The sequence below is a fragment of the Bombus huntii genome, chromosome 4 (genome assembly GCF_024542735.1).
Source record: "Bombus huntii isolate Logan2020A chromosome 4, iyBomHunt1.1, whole genome shotgun sequence".
Lineage (NCBI taxonomy): Eukaryota > Metazoa > Arthropoda > Insecta > Hymenoptera > Apidae > Bombus > Bombus huntii.
The window spans coordinates 16,073,677-16,096,711 of NC_066241.1; the positions used below are offsets into that span (position 1 = coordinate 16,073,677).

Consider the following 23,035-nt stretch of genomic DNA (forward strand, 5'->3'; position numbering starts at 1 on the left):
TTCTTAAATAAACTCTACTTTGATTATACATTGTTAACATTAACCAAAAGAAACGACCATGACAACTTACATCTCCACTTTTCATAAGAAAACAATTTTGATATTCTGTTATGGTACCAAACAGTACTAAAAATTGTCAATTTCATTTTAGGATTAAATATATATCTCTGTTAACCTTCTGAGCATTTCAAAATACTGAACGTTACAAGTTTCAGTTTACAAATTATACGATATTATACCAATTACAGATATTATTGATTATTTGAAATAGTTTGTGCATTTGGACCTAATTATCTCTATCTCGACTATCTCATATAAAAATACATCCTTCTAGTCACTAAGTAGTATAAAAATTAGAAAGCTTAAACAAACAAATTTACGTTTTTCCCGTGGGTCATAAAAAATGTTCAGACGTATTGCAATTGTCCTTTCCATAAATGTTTTAAACGCATATAGACGTATAATATTAAGTGTTATCACGAGTTGAGAAAATTTAGTATTAGCTATTCGGAATGTGTTATATACAAACATGTGCTGTGTGAATACATATTTCGTTCTACGATAGTTTCTAATTTTGATATATTAACACATTTAATATGAATAACAAAAATTAAAATTAAAACATGGGTATCAAGATACAAAGAAACAAGTTATAGTTATACTTATCTTCCTAATCCGTGGATGTCTTCTTTGGAATAAGTACCACATGCTACCATTTCTCACAAGCGATTACATCTTCATATTTTCTCTATAACTACATGTAGTACAACCTACATATTACATATATTTAAAAAGAAATATTTATAATTCTTATTTGAATTATATCGTATGTTATACATTTTTATATTGTATATTGCACAATAGATCATGTATTCATCCTATGTATACGCGGCTTAAGTATCCTTGAATGACATCTATGAATATAACTATAAGTTTATAACAATACATTGCATAGACTTTTGTACGTAAATATGATATAAAAATTTTAAATACAATATGAATACTCATTAATTTCTGTCAGACTTAGGCACATTTTATTTGAAATAGAATTAACAAACAAAGGAGGCAAATAATTACTTCAACTAAAATAACAAATAAGTATATCTGTGAATAAGCATGTACACAGATAAATCCAAAAATATTATTTTAGGAAATAAATTATTTTCAAATAATTTATCTGTGAAATATTCGATTATTTCAAATAATAATAGAAAATGAAAGATGGCATATACTATAATAGTCTCTATGTCTTCTTAATTAGAGCTTCTTAAATTCTTCATATTTCCAAAATGCAAACAATAATTCTGGGACATTGCGACAAATTATGCTATTGATCATACGGACAATAAGCAATTAATTAAGAAAGTCATACTGTGTGGTTTAGCATGGTTTAAGTCTTAGTTGATTTTCTGTGTAACGGGACACTGCGCACCCCAATTACAGTAGGCTTGCCTGAAATCCAGAGTTTTGCTTCTTTTTCTGGCGTTTACCGCGAGTGCATAAACTGAACACTACCGCATTTTCTCTCGCTGGTACTTTTTTAGGAACTTGGTTTAGAATCAGACCAATTAGCCATCACTTTCTAGCTTCCGCTCATTACGACCGATCCATTGTTCTTTTGTTAATACAAGGGTGGTGAACCTTTTTGTGTGTGTCCGTTAAAAATGAACAAATAATGATATTTGAGTTATTGGTAAATGATAACGAGTTGCTGGTGGGTCGAGAAGTTTTTAATAGAGGACAAAATAAACAGAAAATTGGTTGTTGCATAATTTTATTGAATTATGTTATTTGACTTCAAATATATGTGTTTTCAAGTTCCAAATAAAACTGAGATTTTTTTAACTGTTCCGTGATTTGAAAGGAACAGCAGTTGCTATGTAACATAATGTTGTTATGAATTTCGTACTTAGTGACTATACCTACTTATTATTCGTACTTAGTGAAGAAACAAAAGGCGTGAGGATTTCCACAAGAAATTTATGACGCTCACTTTCACGATCAAGAGACTATTTTAGAGAACATGATTTTAACAGCTAAAACGATTCCTTTCAATCCTTCCTTCACATTCCTTTCCTTTCACAGTAGCGTTTTTAATTGTCCATGCCCATCGTAGTTTTTATAGCCATAGTCATATAGCCAGTAAGTCGTATATGCAGATTTTCCCCGAAGAGTAATTTGACGGATTGTAACGACCGATCGGTCGAGCGCTGTCTGGACGAAGTACGACAATCCTTACATAATAACATCGAAGCCTCCTCCCCTTTCAGTTATGGCTCACGCGCTTCCCGTCAAAAATCATCCGCGCATCGAGCGCACGAAAAAACAATGAATGACGCCTTGCGAGCGAGTATGTTGATTGGACATTTTCTGGCGTTTAGTGGAAATCAGTATGCATATTTCAGGACTTACGTTTCGAGTCTTGTTGGACGCTCGGTCGAGTTCAACATCGTCAATCTCGTTTGAATCGTTCAATCGTGAACAAAATTCAAAGATTAGTTCAATCTTGACTTCGAATCGTGAACATATTCTCCGCCAAACGTGGAGTAAGAGTATCAGAAAAGTATCCTCACACAATCTTCCTTCTACGATAACATTTTCTTCACCAGACGCAAAGTAAAAAACCGTTTTAATCTTCCAGCCTTCGGAGAGTAGCCGCATCTACATTTGTTGACTCATAAACATCTCCAATCATAGATGAAAATAGAATCGTTTGTCAGACGAAACAATTAGTTGATAGTTCTGTGTGAGATCTTCAACCGTAAACAGTATCTTCAAGCATTCATATAGTGAAGCGTTGTCTTAATCAGTGAACGATCAATGAAGTGAAGTGTCATCTTAATCAATGAACGATAAGTGAAGTAAAATGTCGTCGTAATCAGTGAACGATCAGTGGACAGCCTAGAACGAGGATCTCAATTGGAAGCATCATACGCACGCGTTAGTGGAAGACTGTATCGCTAGCCACTCGTAACGTACGTATTATAGTATAGTCGTATAGTCGTATTATATCGTATAATCATTCGTATTTAAACATTCGTAAATCTCGTCCCATCAATCGGAAACAATTCGAAATCTATTCGTCGATCGGAGAAGGTCAACGCTCGGTGTCGTTGATCATTCATCGCGCATTCAACCACTACTCTCTCTCATGAATCATTTACCCAAGGTTAATTTGGCGGGTAGTAAGTTACAACGCATTGTCATCTATATCGGCCACATACGCACGTAACATGCACGCAAACATAACGTGACTCATTTAAGCGAGATTTTATGGAATATTACATAATCACTAGGTAAAATTCATAATGTACGAAGAAACAAGAAATTCCTTTCATTTATAACAAATTTACAACAAATATATGCATAGCAGGCCCCTGTATAATGTAGTACTCAAGTAACGCAATTTCAATATTGTTTAAAAAAGTCTATATACATATCATTGGACATATCATTGTCCTAAACAAGGTAAGCACACAAGCATTGTTTTTAATTAATTTGTTGCGCTTGTCTTTTGTGTTTTGTAGGTCTCACATATTTCTGACAAAAAATAATACATACATGTTATTTCTATACATAATTATTAGCAGTGTTGCTCTTTTTTAGTTCTTGCGTTATAAGACCCGCATATCACAGAATTAATAAGTGTACCATGGAATGTTCTTTCCAGGTTATAGGGATCCGACTATATTAATTCTACATTTAAATAATCATATATTAAAGTTTACAGACAGATACCCATGTACTAGATATAGATAAAGCATAGGAACACATGTGCAATCGTATACATTAATCTATGCGTTATCGCGCGTGAATAGGTTAACAAGACCTTAATATAATGGTGTTAACAGTAGCCTTTATAACACTAGCAATAACAATGATAATACCGGTTGCGTCAGTGATAGTAGTAACAGTAATAGTAATTATGTCCTGGGAAACATTGGGTGTATATAACAATTATCTACGTTCTAGCAATGTACCACCATTTTCGGCGAAGGTTACCATATGTGTGTAACTACATGCGAATGGCAAATATGGTTAAGTAGAATTTCCTTTAGCATATGCTATGGTTAGTCAATTAGCTTTTACATCCTAATTAAAGTTACGAAAAATATCACAGTACAATCTATTTCCAATTCTAACTTTGAACTAATAATTTTTTTCAAAATATTGTTATTACTAGATATTTTCTCTTAACAAGTTTTTTTTTATTAAAGAAAGTTAATTTCGGAAAAAGTTTCACAGTTTCAGCCATTTCATTATCTATTAGATATTAATTATGAAACCATCTATTAAAATAAACTTTATTTGTTTGTTTCGTCTCTATAAATTAAACTTTCGACATTTTCTTTCTCTTATAGTAAAAACAATCCAAAGATAAATCTAAATTCCAATTCTGCGTAATTTATATTCTTCACAATATATCAACATCACTTGATTTTATGTTCCATTTTCATAATCTCAGTATAAACGTCGTACTGAAAATATTACTGTATTTTATTCTTGTACATATTTCCGAGTTGCTATTTGACAATGTCCTCCAGAAAGAAATACAATAAAAGAATCGAGTGATCCGCACTAGTTTTCATTTTCCTCTTTTTCCAGGACAGTGTATCTAGAGGAAATCCTTCATATTTAAGCTCAATGAACTGTGTTAATAGAAATCCTCTGTGACATGTTCCCCTAACATAATAGAAAAACTGAATCCGTCGATCTAACGCCACCGCTCCTATTTCAGACAAAGACATCTCAACACACTTTTTCTGATATTTCATTCGTGAAATATTAATTTCTATTGTGTCAGATTCATTGTATGTATCCAATACTATTATAGTGCCATACAACTGTTTGATAAAAATTTAATTTTTGCGATCTTATGTGTTATTTACTAGATCATCTGGTTCCCTCAAAATTATATATAGTCTAACGTTGCCATTACCTCTAGTTTATTCAATATTGTGAATTTAAATATAATATATATAAATATTTACTGCATAAAACTTATTTTAGGAAATGCAGTCTATAACAAGTGTGTTTACTGTCTAGATTCCATTACCAAAAATCGTAAAATTACTTGTATACTTATGTTTAACTTAAATATCAATAACGAAGCTCATTGTCTAAGAAAGTTATTAAGAAGGAACAACTTTTACGCAGCAACTTGAAAGAAGCAATTTTATTGCATTTCTTTCAATGTCACTTACAATGCTGAATAAAATAAATTTATGTTGCGATTTAAAAAAGTGCAGGTACTTAAAAACAACCTTTCTTGTTGAGAAAAAGTTTCATGGTAATTTTTTATATCACAATCTGCTATCGATTCTATGTGAATTAATCTTTGCTCAGAGTGTTTCCTTTTTTCCAATCATCGGAAAAGTTTAGAAAATCAAAACAATAATTATATATACATACCGCTCATTAACTGAAACAATGACATAACTCAAGAATATTAATTTTAGGGAAAACTAGTTTGAACGTTTTAAATCGTTACAATTTTGTAAGAACTACGGATTAAAGTGGCAAATTGATAAAATGCCAAAAATATTATAATATTCTTACTACATTCGATAAATTCAGATTTAGTCTTAAAGCTACATCGAATTTGAGTTATGACAATCTCGATGGGAAATTGATTCTGCTATCAAGACTTCTTTAATATTATATCATTGTTGTTCAAAAGATTTCAACAACACCCATGTATATTATTTCATCGATAAAGTCATAAGTTAAAATAATACGTTATTAAGAATTTTAAAAAAATGAAAGAGGCTATCAATATCTTTATAGCAATATCGTTGTAGCACAAGATGTGACATCATTTTTGAAATTTCAATGAACTTTGGGCTCCTTTGTAATGTTGTAGTGATTGTAATGGTTGTAATGATGCCAAAGTTAATGGTTCCGAAACTGTTGAGAAACTGACTTTGAAAAAGAAAAGGTGTTCTTTATATAAAATGAAATAAACGTTTTCCTATTTGCGTTGCCAAACCAGAATAATAATAGATATAAAAGAAAAATAAAATACTTTGGACATATGATTAATAAATTGCTACAATTTTGTAAAATAATCATTTAAAAGTATTCACAACGAATTAACTTTTCTTCCTGAAAATTTTACTGGATTTTCATGGGGAATAATATGGAGAGAAACATGATAGAAAATTTAAAGCCACAAGATCGATATGTTAGCTTTGACGCTTAAAGATAGAACCTTCTGTATCAAGTTTATAACCCTCTTAAAAGCCCCCGATATATGTATGTACATTTATTGACTTTAAGAACGGAAAACGTTTAAGAACCATTCTTCCTACTTATTTCAGTGCAGATTTGTTAAAGAAGAAATGTTCAAACGTTAAATTTTTTTTATCATTTATTAATATAGATATACTTATCTTATAAATGATCAATTTTAATATATTATTTGAAATAACATGCATAACGTGCATGTAGTTTTACACGTAAAGTTTCAAAATCTTTTGTAATAATGCTATCAAGATCACTTTCCCTTTAACAAATGGTATTTGATTATTATCACTGTTTAAGCAAGAATTCAATTAATTTCCATTATTTTTATATTGTGGAGATATCTTCAGAGACTAAATTTTAATGTAGCACTTATTACATTGTAATCTTGAAGGAAGCTATAATTTTATTTCCAATGGTCCTAATTTCATTGCATGTATCGTAATTTTCAATCCACACAGAATTCGTATTTGGTATTTGAGCGTGGTCAACCTTATGTCAAGTGAATAATGAAAGATGGGTCGAAAATGTGGTAGTGTGTGATATGTATTCTATATGTTTTTCGGCCTTGCCCTTTTTTCTGATATAATAAACAATATCGCATGAAAAATAATCGGTAACAAAGATTACTTAAGACATGTAATAACAGTTGTGTGATATTTACCTTCATATTGATGTTTATAAAGTATACAATTTTAATTCCAAGTAAAAGAACCGTATCTAAGTTTATAAAGATTGCTGATACTAAAATTATAAGTATTAGCTTTGTAAACATATGCAAATTATATGATGTAGATACAATTATGAAAAAATAAAAATATTCATGTAGAATTATGAATAATCGGCAAATTAGAAAGCATACATGCATTGAAAAATATAGAATGTAATATATGTAATACTTAAAGTATTAAATACCTCAATAATAAATGTGCTTGTGTGCTCAGAAATATATTGCTTTTATGGTTTTATGATTTTACACGTTTCATCTATTCTTATTTATCAGCGCAGCGTTTTTCCAAATGAAATATTCTGCTGGAAAAAAAGTAATTGCAAAAACTGTAAATATCACATAAAATATGAACGTGCCAAGAAGTAAAAAGTGTTTCTATGTGAATAGACTTTCATTATCAAAGCAAGTAATTTTGAAAAAATAATAGAAAAAATATATCATTCTTAGTTACTGTACTTTAGTGATACCAAATGATTCCAATTCGAATAATTATGCTCCTATTGTTTTTTCTGAATATAACAGAACGCATTAAAATATTATTTTAAATATAAAAATTTGTTTATACTTTCCTGTTTTGTTTGCACTATCGTTTATGCTTTTGTTCTTTCTTAGATTTCTAAGTACCTAGTATAAAAGTATGTTTAAGTTTCAAATTGATACCAACATAACTATTCTATCTATAAGATATTTGTTAATCAATTATATGAAACAAATAATAAATGTTTCCTTTAAAATTACTTACCTACTTACATGTGAAGATAGATAATTGGGTATTGTATTGAAATAAATGGTATTTCGGATTTACAAACACCGAAGACATTTAAACAAATAATACATTTAAACAAATAATAAATAAAATAAAAATAAAATTCAGTATTCATTTAGTATGTTACCAAATAGGATTTTCTAAGTATCATTGAGATTTTAACATACACAGTGTTTTGTTGTTTTGCTTTGTAGCAGTTTCCTTTTAGTTGATTTTTCAGAGATGTCTCGCACGCGTTTTCGGCTACTTCTATTAAAACGTATCGTGAATCGTCGATACGATCCGTTCGAGCTTTCCTCTTCGAAACTTCTTTATACGTTTTCTTCCTTGAAAGTTCTTAACTGTGCCGATCTCAGTTCTTTCTGGTATACTGTAACTCGCAAGGTTTCTCCGTCGTTCCTTCTTCCGAAGTCGTTCTCTGCCATTTGCCTCTTCTAGTATTCTGACAGCGACTCAAGTGTTTCCTTAATCTTTCACGCGAAACGGATGTTAATCGTCTCTTGAAAATCGTACCGTTTATTCCTACCCATACCGTCAACACTTTTCGTGTCTTTCAATAGCAATTATCTGAAGCTTTTATGAGAGTGAGAAATTTTATAATTTTTTTACATGTACGAAATAACTACTCCAATAAAAGTTTTATCATTTTTATTTAACTTTTCGAAATTTATGGAAAATATATTTCTTTGTATTTACCTAAAATAATTAGTAGATTCTAATAATACGCATCGACAATTTGGTAATAAATCCTAATTACATATACTTATTTCATATAATTTTATTACAGCAACTTGGAAGAAACCTATACAATTCTTGGATAAAAACGTTTAATATCTTATAACAGGTGACATCTTGAATTAACGGAAGAATAATTTGTTATTTGAAAAATGTTTAGATTTAACTAATTCTATTTTAACAAAAATACCTGTAAATTTACAGTATTTATCATCATTATCGGTAGATGTTAGCTCAACAAATTTTTAGAAATTTACAAAATTTCTATCTGCATTTCCCTGAAGTACTAACTAGTACGAAAAGTTTCAGTTGCTAAATTTATTTAATATATTTATAAACTTGATACTATGTAAACATGAAATGAATTAAGAGAAATGTGATTCGTTTTCGTTAGGTACTAAAAATTGAAATTCGTTACAGCGAAAATCTAGGAAACTAAAATGAAAAAAGTCAAACTAAGCTAAAAGAACAAATGGACATTGTGAAGTTTATTAGGAAAGAAATGAAATTTTCTGACTGTGGGTTTAATACCCTCTCGCAACGCTTACACCGCATAATTCTGTCTAAAGAACTTAAAGTTCACATGTAGCTACCAGCTATAACCAACGCACATTTCTCCTCACTGAAGGAGATTCTTTTAGAGTTGGATTCAAGATCCTTACGCTGTTGTTTCTTCCCTTTCCTGCATCGTTAAAATTCAATTTTCCCCTTCCTAAGGTAACAAGAAGTTTCTTGATAAGTTACAGGCAAGCAAAGCTTACTGTTAAAACACATTAATAACCTGACATTAACATTGCGAATACTAATCGAAATAGAAAGTATTCAACATTTGTAGCATCTTCAATTGTGTGTCCATGTTTTGAAATATGTTAATTATTTTTTATAAGCCGCAATTTGAGTACGTTAATAACATTAAATAAATTAACCTGACTGAAACCATATGCTGACAATTTATTTATATTGCAAAATTTTCTATAAAGAAGTTAAGAGCAGAATAATATTCCATATTTTGGTGCTAATAAATCAAATCTGATTTTTTACACTTATTTGAATCACTGCGATGAGGAAATGAATTATTAAGAGGAAATAAGAGTCTAAAAATACCTCTGTTAATAAAATTATCTAAACAGTTCTTTCTTGGGATGTTGCTTAATACTGTATAGTATTGTAGGAAACTACCAGAAACATTTAATTTGACTAAACAGAAAACAGGTATTCTAAATTCTTTGTGAACTAAGATTGGTATACACACATTTATATCGTATTATTCAACTTATTCTGATTATTTTTGTTGAATAACACACTTTTTCGAATATACAGAATAAGAATAAAATATTTATAGATAGCTACATGCAACATAACACTTGTCGATATTATTTAGACATACCTAAAAGACGTGTTCAATATCGTGTCTCATTATGTTATACGTCTAGCATAATTTTTCTAAAATATGTAAGAGCAGCTGCCATAAAACCGTTGAGTTAGTGGAATATGACTTTTGGTATTAAAGAGTTTACTAGATATAATTAAAACGAAATAAACTTTGTATTTTCAATATAACATCAATTTTTCATTGCTCCATATGTAGTCAGAATAATTATAAAGTGGAAAGTACTGTTAATTCTATTACCAGACAAAAATAAATAACTTCATTTATGTTTTCCATTTGCTCGAAAAAAGTTAAGGTTTACAATTTTCTTAATTACATTTTGCGAATAATAATGTTTTAGTAGCGTGTATATCCTATAGATGTAGTACTTTTATCGTCCTATTAAAAAGTTTTATCGTAACTGTGTTACTCGTTTTCGATGAAGGAAGGGTCGACGAGTGAGAGAAACAACGTTTTCCGGCTGGTGACGACGGAAGTTTCGTCGCTAACCGCACGAAATTCTGTTTCGCGTCGCGATTCATAAATCCCCTCTCTCTTGTAACATTTATTATGTTGCATGTCCATATCCTCTGTATTGTTTCATTGCACACACATACACACAAACGTTTTTATTACTAGTTGCTTTTTTTGATTTCATGGTATAGTGATCCACACAATATTTCAAACTTTTGATTCAAATATTATGTTAAGATATATATATATTGGATCCTAATCTATTTGCAGAAAATTAAATACATATAGGAAGAAATTATTTGAAATATGTATAACATCCAAAATCCACTGAAATCTATTGCATTTTGTGATTTATTAAAACGTTCTTCTCTCTAGTGGCACTAGCAATAAGTAGTCACGTCGTATAGAACCTGTCATGAGAAATAAAAGTTTCAAGGGAATCATAGGTCGCGCAACTCAATCATTCTCTTGAAAAATGACGTTAAAATTCCATTGGCTCTTGCATTGACATTATTTGCAAAATGATTATATTGCACAGTCAAATAAAAAGTAAATAATAATACTAATGAGGAAACAGAAAATTATTCCTTAACACATGAGATATCCCATTCAAAATTGAACAAAGCCTTTAACTTTGTTATTTCACATTATTACTGAATTAGCTAATGTATTATAAAAAAATCTGTCAAACAAGAATTGAGTGAATCGATTACGATTTCATGTTATTAGTTTTTCTTGCAGGGGCACATATAAGACATATGAAGGTGAATTATGATTTTTTAAAAAATAGAATCACATTTATTTGTGTACTAGTGGATGCATTTTTTGCATTTCGTTATTCCGTATGGAGAAGTATTTAGTTGCTCATGCCAAAAGACCGTCTCAAGAAATATTTATTACGTTTGTTATTTTATTTCAAGAGTATTTATTAAAATGTGTTCTGAACTGTTTTTTGACATGAGTAAGTCAATAAAAATAAATAAATATAAATAAAAGAACAAAAAATAAGAAAGCCTTAATGGCAAGGAACACGAAATATGTGTTAGTATGATATTGCAGACAAGAATACTACTTGATTAGAATAATAAAATTAATAGATGTGATATATATTTCGGAACTAGTAACTATTATTAATACTTCAAAGATACTAGTATTAATTACATAAGTATTGATGTTAAACTCCCTTTAGTCCTCCGCTATACCTTAATACATACTACCCTAATGTCCATTTTGTCGTAAATAATTGATGTACGTAAAAGAATACACATTTTTACCTAAAAAAAAATTGCATCTGTATTTTTTAGATGCATCGTTCCATTTGTAATGTAAAAAGCAGTTCATCTACCTTTTATCGTCATCTGTCTATCATAATATACAAATCAATACATTCTTTTCACCCAAAAACTTCATAATAGTCTTAATTTTCACATGTAGGTTTGAAAAATTCTCGTTTGAACCCTGCGTATCGTTTCATGGTTTACCATGGTTTACCATGATTTGACCGTATCCCGCTAATTAAATCGGTTTTATCGGACGGGCTCATTACTAATGAATTGCATGCATACTAGGTGTGATGCAGTATGCAATTCAACTCGGGCGAAGTAAAGTTGACCTGTCACACAACCTAGATACATCGACCACGTCTTGTTGTACCTGTTGCAAAGTTTGCAACAACACCGTGCAACATATAAAACTATCGTTGCTTTAGTGAAACAGGCCTGCTTGCTTAATGGATGTTTCGAATTAATTTCTAATTGACGATTCTGACGTTCGCAGTTTATCGGTGTAGTACCTAAGGGAGGCGGATATCTGAAAATAACTTTCACAACAGAAGCATAACCGTAGCATGCTTCCTCTGGTTACTCGTAGTTCGCATTACCAAATTTGGGGAGATTTTCTCATATAGTAACTATTACTTAAGAGAGTATCAAGGAAGGATATTTCATAAAATATCATATTGTTTTTAACGTGTAAAGTTTAAATAATTAGATATTAAATATTTGAAACGTAATCAAACAATCATTTGACTTTCATTACAATACAATATAAGAGAAAGATAAACGGACTAATAGGAAATTAATTTTTCTTTTTAAGTAAAATCTCAATCTGTTCTAGTTGCCCTTATGATTGTATGATATGTGCACGAACAGTTTCTATTTTTTAAACCGGAAAGAAACACATTATTAGGTGTATAATTCGACGAGGTGATGTACAAACTTCATTAACTATGTATATGCAATGGCTTATGAAAATACTGGGATTTACTTCAGCCCATTTTTACAAATACGATTGCCAAATACATATTGTTTACATTTGAAAACAATCTCAAAATGTAGAAATTACACGATACTTACTGCAAATATGTATTAAGTAAAAAATGAGTATATAACTTGAATACCCATCTTACATATACATATAATAAATGTGTTTAATTTTTTATACACTTTCGTAATCTCTGCGAAATATGTGTTATAAATTCTTAAATGTTTAATTTGGTCTCAAGATGCTCTACTCACAATACTCATGAACAATGTAAATGAATTTAAATCATTGTTTTGAAAACGATTATTAAAGCATATAAAGTTGATTCAGCCACTCCAAGAGATAGTAATGCATATAATTTTGAAGAAGAAAAATGTACTGCGAAAGACAATATGCAGTTTGAACATGTATTAAAGTAAAGAGTTGTCTTTTTAATTTTATTCTTTACTGAAAAATTATAATTATTCCCAAAGTAGGATTTGTACTTATATTTATATTGAAAAGCAGAATAATTATGAGTCGCGAAGATACGTATTAGTACTTACTACTACTAGTTATACTACTATAGTATTTCCATCGCCATAAATTTGATATGAACTTTCTTTTTAAATTTATTCTAATGTACTCTATATACTCTACTCTGATGTATAATAGAGAAAGTATTATAAGCTTTTATTTGAAAAATCAAAATTAATTTGAATTCAATATGAAAAAAAGCATTTTCGAGATGTTTACTATCGTTTACGTAGTTCATGCAATGGAGAAATATTTCAATTAATAAGTTTTTGTTATTACATCATAGCAAACAACTGAACAATTGTGCCGTACATTGCAATAAATACATATGTATATGTATAACACAATCTTATATTATTCTGACTATTCTACTATGGAGTGAGCATAATTTTGTATCCGATATTACAGTTCAGTGTATAAAGCAAGTATTTGTCCCAGCTGGTCAAAATCTAATTAAACTGTCTACATTTCGATGAGCTGTACTTGCATATTTAACTTGTAGTTAAACGATAATTCAACCAGTTCATTTTCGATCAGCAACATGTATATTATTACAAATACTACGTATTACAAATAAAAATACTTTATTTGTTATTACGAAAATATTTCATAAGCTATTATTACTTATGTAAAAGAGATACTTACTTATGTATAATTCAGAGTATAAAATCTACCATTTAAAAGTCTTTTAAAGCCTAGAGAATTCTGGAAAATTCGTCAAAGAGTCTACATAAAAAAATTCCTTTCAAGTCTAGTAAAAAATCCTATTTTAAAGTGTAGCAGCAGTTCTGTTAAGTAGTTCTGAGAAACAAAATACTTTTCTCTGGTCGTCTTGCCTTTCAAGCATGTTCTTGTTAATATTTTTAACGCAGTAAAGGAATGTACTGTGGTATTCCCCAGATTCTGTAGTGTTTTTTACTAATCCTTAAGGATTCATGAACTTTCCGGAGGCGTTACCTAGTGCTTCGACATAAAATTACTTATAGTGTCCCCAATACAATAGTCTTTTCGTCGAAAGTATAGATATAATATACTAAATAAGTAGAGCAAGGTATTTTGTGTATATGCATACGTTTGATATTGATATACTGATATCATAAATCATTTTAGATAATTTTATTACTATTGCTTATTATGCAGTCTGGTTTGTACAGGCTGTAAAAAGATTATTTGTTGTGGCTTTGGCAAGTGACTCTACAGCTCTGAATCAGTGGAGATCTGCAAAAAAAAGTAGTCGCAATATTGACTTTTACCTTGAATTTCAAGGACGAATCTTTTTTATTACATCTTATAGTAGTTATTCGTCACAAGGGTAAAAAATCTCAAAGGAAACATGGAACCGCAACTCAGCCGTTTTAGAGGTGTACAATCACCTGTCAAAATCATGACAAATTATCTTTTTACACTCTTTACATTATACATGTAGAGCCAATATATAGCTACCTACACGCTTAACTCTTTCGACAGTAATGGTATAATAAATTCCAAGATAACTTCTAGAACGATTGTTAAGATGTTAAAATTTTTCTGGTACCATTTAGATTCGTTGAAACATTTTAGGAACCCATTGTAAATGGTACTACATATGTCACCATAAAAATTATATTTAATCTATTCTTTTCATTTGAGTGTGCTATAGTCCGTATTATTATGTTACCATATTCATTACTAAGAGGAAAATCCATCTCAAAAGAGTTAAGGAAATGTTGCATGTTACGTGTAACAGTACATACCGATATGTACACTATCGTAAAAATGTTAACTCTTAAAATGATCTCTTGGCATGATCTTAATAACTGGTAACGTAACTATATTTTTTAATGTAACAATTGCACTTACTGCAGTGTGCATTCGAATGTATTCATACCATCGACGATAAAACATCGATGTAAATGAATAAATATAGAGTATCGGCAAATAAACTATTTTTCATTTTATTGTGAATAAATCGGTAATCTCAGAAAGAAATATTATATTTAGAATGATGGTGTATTTAAAGATTAATCATCTAAAGAAATTAACAAAAGTTATGGATTAATTAATTTTTTCTATAGCACTATTTCAAACATAGAATAAACATCGTTTATTTAACTGTTTCGAAACAAACTGTCGAACGACTGCTGTCAGAATAATCTCATGGATATATCCCTTACGCAGATTCCCTTCGTATACTGTAGCACTTCGCGTGGAATATTTGTTACTATGTATCTGTTTTATATAATATTGAACAATTCAGTGCTTCTGCATGTACGCGCAAGTTGAGTTAAACTCCATAACCACTGAACAACCAATGTTTTAGTTACAGGATGTATTATACGCAAACAGAATCTATACAGATATATTCTGAACGGGTAGAATATAGGGTACGTACATATTCAAGCATATGTGCACATGCATATATAAATATGAAAGAATTAATCACAAAATAGTTACATGATAAAAATAAAAATATAACCAATAGGTAAAAAATTATAGGAAACAATCAAATCAATAAGAGTTATTATACATATTTTCGTATAAATGCATCTTTTCTTTCTTATAAAATAATAAACATTATTGCTTACCTATTTATACGAATTATGACTTAACGGATGACAATTAGATATTCGGCGTAGGTCGATGATATTATGAAAGACATTAACTGAAAGGTTGACGTGTCATATATACATAGTAGATACAATTATATTCCTGTCTCTTTGCCTGTAAATTTCCTTCAACGCAATAGCAATTCGACATTAGAGCGCGAGAACACATAGTATTTGCATTTGACAGCAAACTGAAGTACGACTATGAGATGTGTTCGTGATTCATCTAGGCTTGACTAAGAGGATTATCATGAAAATGTTTCAATTGCTGCTTTGACCAACATTCCGAGGTTGCCAAAATCACCTTCATATATATGAGGAATTAGAATCACAATTCCTTCAAGATCCCTAATTGAAATTGTTACTTTTCAAATTTCAGTTAAAAGATTTCCGACATCAAGCTCATATTATATTAGAAAATGATCAATTGTAAGACAATTTTCAATTTAACGAGTTTTTCCATATCAATCGTTTAATAATTATTGTAACATTTTTAGTTTTCTTTGTTATACTTAAAATTTTTTTCCTTCATTATAATATAGGTACTTTCTAGTTAATATGCAATTTTTTATTTTATTTTATTTCTAAAGCCTAAGTGGACAATAGTTACTTTTATTCTCTAAATTATTTCATTTAGTTAGTGTAAACTGTTTTTGCTGCGCGTCGACGCACGCTTGTTCAAGAGTTACTACTTATAGTATATTCATCAATAACACCACACATAATACATATGTACATATTTACTTACACCTGGTAGGCTCGCATAAACGACCATACGCGCACGTTATGCGTCGCAGGTACATCACAGTAAAAATAATATCACGTATCTATGATTCTAGGATGAACATTAATTTGATCGAAAGTAATTCAAGACTTATGTTATTATTGAAATAACTAGTGTTGGAAAACTTGAAATCAAATACTTTCAAATAAATAATTTAAATACTGTAATTAAGATTAGTATTATAAAAAATCACGTTTAAATTATATCAATTTTAAAAATGACTGGACTTCTTTTTTAATTTTTATTAGTACATCTAAAAATAATATTATTGAATGCCGTGGATGATGACAAGTATGGTTGATTGATGCTTCATCCTTGTTTAATTTGAATGTAACAAATTTGCGTTAAAGTAAATTGACATTATTCGCGATTTATATGAATTCCCTTCTCAGAAGTGTAACTCGTTTAGAGTTTAATCGCAACAGATTTGAAGTTGAATTAGTTATAACTCTATATAGTTATAAAACCGAGTTAGTTATATTAATAATATTTATATGGTAAGATAAAATTATGCAACACACTTAAGTTTCAATATTTTTATATTCAATCTTGAATTTTGCTGAAAATAATCAAACTTTTATTCTACGAGATACCATTAGTCTTTAATATAATAACTGAAACAGTAAAAAAAGAAATGTTGTGCTCCTCACGTATATAAAAAGAGAAAATATCAAGAATGACAAAATGATTTGAATAATTCTATATAGCTAGTGATGTATACTGAAAACGTTGATTTCAAGTATTCGTAATTTCTACAGTTTTATATTTAATCATGTAGTGGATTACGCGTTAAATTTTATTATATAAAAGAAGCCCAAATATAGTGTAGAATGGACCTTAACTGATATAAAATTTAAACTGCTAAGAGTCATAGCCGCAGGCAATGCAAGAAGATCTCACGGAAATCAGGGAACTGGAAATATTCAGGAAGGGGACGAATCTGATGCGTTACCAGGAAACTTCTAGGAATAGAATCACGTGCGGACGAACCTGATGCCTTATCAGGGAGCCGCAGGAGGATGAAACTTTGTGAACCAACTCGATGCGAAATTGGGGTATCACCAGGATGAAAATTTGCAGACGAATTCGACGTATAGTTGACGAGCTGTTAGGAAGTTGGAAAATACGTAGATGAATCCAACGCAAGTTGAGGAACTGCTTTGAGATTGTGAAACATACGGGCAATCCTGGCGCAAAAATCAGGAAATCGTTGAAAGCGGACAAACCTGTTTAAATAGCAAGTTGCCTTAGGAGATTTAGATTTTTATAAACGGGCTCGATGTAAAATCGGAAGATGACATGGAATGTTTATTTCTTCCAACGAATAAGTCATAACGTCTGAGAACGTTCATTTGTGATTAGAAGGAAGCCTATCTTATCGATATGAATATTACATATTTCGTATACTACAGTATAAAGTGATATTTCAGGACAACACACATATATTAGGTTGTCTCAAAAGTTTCTTTCATTTTATAGAAATAATAAATGCACAACATTTTTTGTTTTATATTATTTTACTGAATTATGTATGAACTATCTTGTTCTATTGGAACATTGTGCACCTATTATTTTCTTATAAAATGAGAGAAATTTTCGGGAGAACCTAATATATATTACTTTAATTACCTGTAACTGCCGTTAAAATATTCATTGCTTGATGAAAGCTGGGTTCATGCAAAAGGACTTAGAAAAGTGATCTACAAAATTTTATGAGTTAATAAGAGTGTCATTGTAGGTAGAAAATAATATCTAATAATAAGCAATAATAACATATTCCTTTGTGCATTATAGTAAGAATTGTAATAATGGTAATAAAAAATGTACTGCAAATTTAAGTCCAAAATGTACAAATCAAATTATTTAAAAAAGGATCGTTAATGATTGTTATGAATTAACAATGCACGATACTAAAATAATATTACTGAAAACTATATATGAATTTGCTGACAGACAAAATTGATCGGTATATAGCAAATTTAATTATTGAGGAAATACGTGAATATGAAATCTCAGTACATTATTTGCTTCCGAGCAACGAAATAAATAAAAAGATTATGCAAGTATTGCTTATTTTGTGAATATGAATATACGTACACAGTGCTGAATAAAGAGTATTACATATCATTAATGAAAGATGCAGCTGAGTATCGCGCACGCATGAAAGTATAGTGCTAAGGAGTAGAATATACTTTGTCTGAATTCATTTAACTTACACAATACACTTATTAAAGAAGATTGCAAAGGAAGTTTGTCTCCTTCTTCAGTTAGTGAATAATTTGATATCTTCTATTAAAAAAATATTTGTGAAAGCGCCATTTTACGTTGGTACATTCCATTTCCATCTAACCCGATTCTAACCAAGACGTGGCTTGAAGCTACGATATTTTATGCCATGAACTCAGAAGATATAAAGGAAGTAATTGAATCCTTAAATGCGAATGATTCAGCCGCAATTAAATTAACATGGGACGTGCTTCAAAAGGAACAGCCGGTCTAAAATTTAGTATTCATAAAGATCTGTTTTGAAACTTTATCACTTAATATGACAAAATTAGAGGCAAATGGGAAGTTAATAATCATTTCAACACAATTATTAATTGACATCGAAAAGGTCTACACAATGTATCGAGAAATGATTGAACATTGCTATTGGAATAAATTTAAATATGGCTCAAGTATATAAAGCAACGTCGAATATATATTTTCCGCTTGCAAATTAACCTTAACCGATAAACGTTATAATAAACTACTGCTAGCGTAAAGAACATGTTTATAGTTTATCGCGATTTGAATTATAATCATAATGATGTTTGTTTCTTTTATTTTCAATGGACTGCCCAAATACTTGACATCACGAATCTCTCCAACTATAGTTAAAACGGCAGATTTTAAAGTATATAAGAACGTCACTCAATCATACAATGTAGCCACAAAACTTTAGTACATTAAATACTTTTTTCTAAAATTGTACATCTTAGCAAGCCCCTGCCTAAATGATTTTATGCGGATTCTGTTGGGGCTAAGGAATGTAACCAGATTTACACGGTGCAGCTTTAATATAATGTCTCGACAGTTACACATTTATCACACTTTAATGGAATAAACATCTTGATTGATCGATACAAAAGATAAGCGTACGGTAGACAGACATGATCAGACGATACTAAGCCCGATATGTTGCGAAGATCGCAACAGCTTAAATCCACGTGACAATCGGTCATTATCTAGGACAGTAACACTGTTGGTATTACTTGAGGCAATTATAAACAGAACGGGAGAATTGATATCCCAACAGACTCTGGCATTCTAAATAAGATTTAGATGGACAAGATCACATGCGTTCTTAGAATACCCTCATAATTTTTTTGGAGTAGATGAAGGAAAGTTTGAGATAGAGAAAAGAAGCATTTAAAGGAGTAGAATATACATATCTTATACAAGATATGCACCCGAAATAGGTGTTACATAATGATCAAATTCAATAGCCACGTAACATTAATTTTTTGTGCATTAATATAATTTAATAAATGCTGTCATAAATATCAACCATGCATGATGTTTTTTATTAAAACCAATTTCAAATTAAAAATTTTTAATTAAAATGATAACTCCCAAAAAGGGAAGATCCATTTTTTAAACAAATCGAGCAACCGACTAAAATTTGTTTAAATTTTAAATGAATTTTAGGATGCGTGCAAATTTGATAAACATGGCGTACATATACGTTTGTACGAATTAAATTCCAATTGATAATACTCCGCACCAACTTGAATTTGTGAAATTGCCGATAGCTGAATCAGACTGATGGGTTCTCATTTTGCATGCACGCTTCTACTATACAACGTGCGACGTTGGCCCACAAATGGGTTTGTAGCACGCTAGGAATAACTACCAACTAAATAATTTCGTTGTCATCCATATAATAGTAGTATCGTGCACCTCATATAGCCATTATAAAATATTGCTTAGTAGGCACACAGTTTAGGGACCATTGAGCTTGATTTTCTTCTTTCCTGAGTTGTAATTTACCCGACACGCAAAATTATACATACAATTATGAAATTCCAAAATTTCCGCCAGGCCTGGATATTATCGGGCCTGGAAGATATAAGTTACATTAATCTCATAAAACCAATCATCCAAATGTACGAATTATCAAACTGATAGTATTACCTTAAATTATTTTAAACTAATTACATTTAATTTCTAATCACCTAAAATGGAATAAGCTTAGTTGTATAAAATAATAATAATAAGATCTAAATATGGACTGCACAGGAAAAAAGGTTAAATTTTCGGCAATTTATTACATAATTATTATTTAATTTTTACTGATGGGAATAAATAATGTTTAAGTCATACGAGAACATCCTTGTACAAGATTTAAGTAGCTAGACCTAGTAAACCTAGTAGTACTAAATTTGAAACATATCCTAAATGTGCGAAAGAAAAGATAGGAAAAGTAAATATCAGAAACCCTGTCGATTTATCTTCAGTAAAATGGAAATGCTCGGAGAGTAAATGCTAGTTGTAAATCAGTCTGTATTTTCTTCAGTCATGTGCAAAGAAAGTGTGTATGTGATGTATGCACAACTTGCATATAACTCGTTTCTGCTTATATTGTTCGCACAACAGTAAATAGTATATTTTGAATAAAACATTGATAAACTTAACTGATGAAATATTGATAGACTAAATTAATTTTTTACCTTTAGCACAATTTATCATTATTAAAACTCACTTTATTTTTCAAAATGCACATAAATATATAATAAAATATATTTCTAATGAAAATTAAATACTAAATTTAATGTGGAGATACATAGCTTCAGTTTATCTCCAAGTAACAACAAACAAATTTTAAATATATAAATAAATATAAAATATGATAATAAATTCATAAATTCCATATGAAAACTATAAATTTAGAAAACCAATTTGTATATTACGCTAAATAAAATATCACACGACATAGTTCACGTAGTTACTTGTGAAATTATCAAACTTAGTTCGTGTCATTTAATCTTTATAAAAAGCAGTTCCAAACTACGTCCAAATGAACTACAGCTAATTCAGAGTATTAACGTTAATTTAATTTTTAGTTATTCAACTTTCACTGAAAATGACTATTCGAAGGAATTGGGAATTTTATCAGTCATATCCTGCTTTTCTATTTAAGATTAATTTATGTGAATACCTTCTTTTATAATTAATCGGTTAGTGATGATATTGCTTGTATTTTAAGATATAAGAATTGATATATAAGAGTTAATATCACAGCATTTATTTTCTCGTGTTCTTTATGAAATAAATGAAACAGATGAAACGTTTCCATTGATATAAAAAGTGTATAAAAATATGTGCATAAATATAAAACTGTCACGAATCAAAAAAAAAAAGAAGAAAATTTACGCAGAATAAGAAAAGTATTCGTCTTTGTACAACTTTATAAATCGTTTTACTTCTTTGAATTATAAAATTTTACTTACACAAATCATAATATTTACTTAACTCATAAGATTCATCTGCAATCCTTAGCGAATTAATGAATCAAATAGGATAAATTTATATATATATACGTTAATAATATTGATATCTATAATACTAATATCATTATCCCATTTACAATCATGTTTCACAATTTATTTAAAAATTATGACAAAAGCATAATAAAAATTATACAAAATTATACAAAATTATTTTATGCGTGGATTTGTTATAATAAATATATAATATACATATATTATTCTATTATTTCATTATAGTTCCATCTCAAATTTAGTTAAAATCATAATACTGCTGAATTGTGCGTTTTGCGAGCGTATTAATCGTTATAAAATAATAAATACAGTTTGAATCGATAGATAATAATAGAAATGTCTTTGTTTTGTCCGTGCCGATTACTGCGTGAATTTCAAAGGCAGTTTGTTAATGAAATATTTGTACTATACAAAGTTATAAATACAAAACTACTACTCCATTGTTTTCAATACTATAAATTTTAGAATATTGAGACTAAACTATTTTCTAAACTAATCGTTTTCAGATATAAAAATCGCAGAGATGTTTCACACAGAATAAAATAGAGTATCGATTGGTATATATAAAATATATACTTCGACTTAAAAACTTGTCAATAACCTCGAGAAGAATGATCTTTCAGAAAAAACATCATGATCATACTATTAGCCTTTCTAAATCAGTATCTTTGTCTTTACACAATTTCTTCTATTGATAAAAGTAACTAATATTTAAGAATCCGAGATAAATAAGACACTTGTATGCATATTGTATTCACCAGGTTGTAAGTTTATAGTGAGAAGATTACTAGTCTAGAGTTTCTTTATATTTTGAGCCTTATCTGTTTTGAAACAAGGTTATACAAACATTAAAGTTTGTTAGAAATGATAATTACTTTATTATCTACATAATCTTTGTTCGTCTAATGCATTTTCAGTGCATCGTGAATACTCGATGTAAAGTGAGCTTCCAATAATTTTAGGAATTAATCGTCAATGGAATTCTCACGAAGACGCTATATGTATATACATGCAAAGTGGCATCAATC

The 23,035-nt window shown here is 29.6% G+C and overlaps 1 protein-coding gene across 1 annotated transcript in view; it reads right to left on the minus strand.

Moving 5' to 3' along the window:
• LOC126865057 (neurotrimin-like) overlaps positions 1-23,035 on the minus strand; it is a 256,318-nt gene that overhangs the window by 228,452 nt on the left and 4,831 nt on the right. The window lies entirely within an intron of this gene.